The sequence below is a fragment of the Papio anubis genome, chromosome 16 (assembly GCF_008728515.1).
Source record: "Papio anubis isolate 15944 chromosome 16, Panubis1.0, whole genome shotgun sequence".
Taxonomy (NCBI): domain Eukaryota; kingdom Metazoa; phylum Chordata; class Mammalia; order Primates; family Cercopithecidae; genus Papio; species Papio anubis.
Genome location: NC_044991.1, coordinates 31,209,247 through 31,212,830, shown reverse-complemented (window position 1 = coordinate 31,212,830; position 3,584 = coordinate 31,209,247). Strand labels below are relative to the sequence as shown.

The window sequence follows — 3,584 nt, the reverse complement described above, 5'->3', positions numbered from 1 at the left end:
GGAGTAGGGTCTCTGGACGCGGGGTAGGGGCGGCGGGCGTGGGACCACAAGGACAGACATCGAAAGGCGCGGGGCATGGGGCGGGGCGCCGTGGGGTCGCGCGGGTGGGGAGCGGAGAGGACGAAGCGGGAACCTGGCTGAGACTCCAAGGGTCTTAACACCTGCAAGCTCAGGTCCCGTGAGCAGCCCAAAAGTGCGCCCCAAAGGGGTCTTTTTAAGGCCGAACCGCTGTGGAGGAGGGAGGGCCTGCCGGTTCTAAGGGTGGGGAAAGAGGGTCACCCTGTAAGGAACAGGAATGGCCTAAGGGAGTGTCAGGCAAAGAGATACCGGGAAGGCCAGGTCCTGGAGACTGCAGCGAAGCCGGCTCCCTGGAGGACCTCCCTGCACAATGGCGAGGGGAAGGCCACATGTGCAGGAAGGAAAGCTAGGCAGAGAGGAGGCCCAGCGCCCCTGCGAACAGTGCTCCAAGTGCCACCTCTCACCTGTCATCACCAACAGGGTGAACCTTGGAGGGCAGTGTTGTCAAAAAGAGTCCAGCTCTGTAAAATATTTGAAGACATTTCTTCTGAGCCAATATGTGACCAATAGCCTGGGACACAGCCCCAGGAGATCCTGCAAGTGTCCACGGGGGTAGGGCTACAGCTTGGTTTTATACATTTTAGAGAGACAAGACATCAGTCATGTAAGGTATACAGTGGTTCAGTCGGAAAAGGCGGGACAACTTGAAAGTGGGGGTGGAGGGGGGCTTCCAGGTCATGCGGATTGGCAGCTGGTTCAAAGAGTTTATCTAAAGACGTGGAATCAATAAAAGGGACTGTCTGGATTAAGGGATTGTGGAGACCAAGCTTCTTAGATAGATGAAGCCTCCAGGTATCAGGCTTCACAGAGAAGAAACTGTTAATGTTTCTTATTAAAGTGAACTTCGGCAGTGGCTCACACCATAATCAGCACTTTGGGAGGGACATGCGGAAGGTGCAGGAACTGGGGTATGCTGGGAAGCGCGGCGCTGCCGCAGAACGGCAGGCGGAAGGCGAAGACACTGCTGACAGGCCAGCGCGGGAAGAAACTTCAAAGCAGAAAAATATGAAGCAAAACAAACTTTCCAGTGAAGCTTCAAGATTATTACCCACTACACTCCAACCTAGGTAGCAGAAACAAAACTCCGTCTCAAAAGTGAACTCAGAGCACAATGACTCATACCTGCATCAACAGCACGAGGAGGCCAAGATGGGCAGATCACCTGAAGTCAGGAGTTCAAAGATCCAGCCTGGCCAACATAGGTGAAACCACGTCTACCAAAACCCCTACCAAAAATTACCCTGGGTGTGGTGGCGCACGCCTGTAATCCCAGCTTCTCAGGAGGCTGATGGCAGGAGAATCACTTGAACCAGGGAGGCAGAGGTTGCGGTGAGCCAAGATCACGCCACTGCACTCCAGCCTGGGCAACAGAGCAAGACTCTGTCTCAAAAAAAAAAAAAAAAAAAAAAAAATTAAAAAAGGAAAAATAAATAAAAGGTGCCAGACTCTAGTTAATTCTCTCAGGAGAAAAGACCTTGAAAGGGATGGGGATTCTCTACAGAATGTAGATTTTCCCCACAAGAAACAGCTTTGCAGAGTGACTTCAAAATATGTGAAAGAAATCTGTTTTACAGTAAAATACTTGTTTCTTTCCGGGCCTGCTGTCATGCTGGTATCTTACTGCCACAGAGTCTGTTGTCAGTCTTCAAGTCTCTGTGTCGATGTTACCATTGCTTAGCTGTGCCTGAAACCTGAAGGGAGGAGGGATAATGAGGCCTGACTCCCACTTCCTATCACGGCCTGAACTAGTTTTTCAGGTTAAGTTTGGAATGCCCTTGGTGGAGAGGAGGGGTCCATTCAGATGGCTGGGGAGCTTAGAATTTTATTTTTGGTTTCCAGGAGACAGTAGTTGGGGTGTCCCCAGCAGGAAGGAGAAGGAGGCTGTCCGGAAGAAGGAGCGCCCAGAACGCACAAAGGCCTGGCAGTGGGCAGTCAGGGTTAGGGAAGAAGGTGAAGGAGCAGAGAAAAGGGGGAAGGGCCATGGCAGGTAGGGACCCAACCCAACCTGAGTGACATCCAGCCTGCACTACCAAGTCATCCCTGAGGGATCCAGGGTTCTACTTGGCTCTGTGAGGAAGGGGTGTTCACTCCCTCTAGGTGGATGAGGCCAAAGTCAAATCCAAGGCTAGGATAGTCGTGTGACCCCTACTCCCCTAGGGCGTAGCCTGGAACAGGTGCCGGACGCAGAGCCTGGCATAGCAGCAGGGCTCCACTGCCAGAAGAAACAATAGCCACTGTCCAGTGCTGCCCCTGCTGCTTATACTGTCCTCAGAGCAGCCACCAGTGCTCAGGGTGGCATCCAGGCCCCGCCTTTGGCCCCCAGCCCCAGGTCTGCCCTGGGAGCCCAGCCAGGGTTGAGAAAAAAAACTAGTTCATCGAGTGCCAGGGAGCCCTGCCCGAGGACATGGCGTGCAAGATGTTCCACCAACTCTCCTCGGCCATTAAGTACTGCCATGACCTGGACATCGTGCACCAGAACCTCAAGTGTTAGAACCTTCTCCTCGACAAGGATTTCAACATCAAGCTGTTCTACTTCAGGTTCTCCAAGCTCTGCCTGCGGGATGACAATGGCCAACGGAGATCAAGCAAGACCTTCTGTGGGTCGGTGGCATATGCAGCCCCTGAGGTGCAGCAGGGCATCCCCTACCAGCCCAAGGTGTATGACATCTGGAGCCTGGGCGTGATCCTCTACATCATGGTCTGCAGCTCCATGCCCTAGGACAACTCCAACATCAGGAAGATGCTGCGTATCCAGAAGGCGCACCACGTGGACTTCCCACACTCCAAGAACCTGACAGACGAGTGCAAGGACCTCATCTAGTGCATGCTGCAGCCCAACATCAGCCAACAGCTCCACATCCATGACATTCTCAGCCAATGCTGGGTGCAGCCCAAGGCACAAGGACTGCCCTCTATGGTCATCAACAAGGAGGGGGAAAGCTCCCGGGGAACTGAACTCTTGTGGACCCCTGAACCTGGCTCTGCCAAGAGGTCTGCCACCAAGCTGGAGTCTGGGGAAGAGGCACAGCCCAAGAGACAACCTGAGACAAAACCTGAGGGGTTGGCAATGCAAATGTCCAGGCAGTTGGACATCCTAGGCTTCCCCAGCAAGCCGTCAACCAGGGAGAAAGAGGAAGGGTTCCCCCAAAGGCCTCCAGAGATTCGCATCTAGTGAGCATTTGTGGCCCAGTATGCCAGCAGTGAATGAGATGGAGCTCACACCTTCAGGCCCAAGCTCTGAAGAAGTCAAGGCACAAACCAGAGAAGGAAGACAGTCCCAGATGAGCCGCTGTTTTCATCAGTTTCTTCTCTCTCCCCTTGAACTTCATAACCACATTGCTAAAGGAGCAATAAATCACTATATTAATGCAGATGCCAAAGTGAATGTCTTTGCCTCAACTGACTAGTCCTGGGCTCCCCTCCACGGGTTTCCCACTCAGACTGTGCTATGATTCCTTCTTCACTTGGGAAAACACATCCCAGCATGCCCAGCCCAGACCATGACC

At 53.3% G+C, this 3,584-nt stretch overlaps 1 pseudogene across 1 annotated transcript; it reads left to right on the top strand.

Moving 5' to 3' along the window:
* The first annotated feature begins 963 nt into the window (after positions 1-963).
* LOC100997263 lies at positions 964-3,584 on the top strand (annotated as a pseudogene). The gene is made up of 3 exons (XR_004178825.1): positions 964-1,105; positions 1,918-2,015; positions 2,450-3,584. The product of XR_004178825.1 is annotated as a testis-specific serine/threonine-protein kinase 1-like (transcript).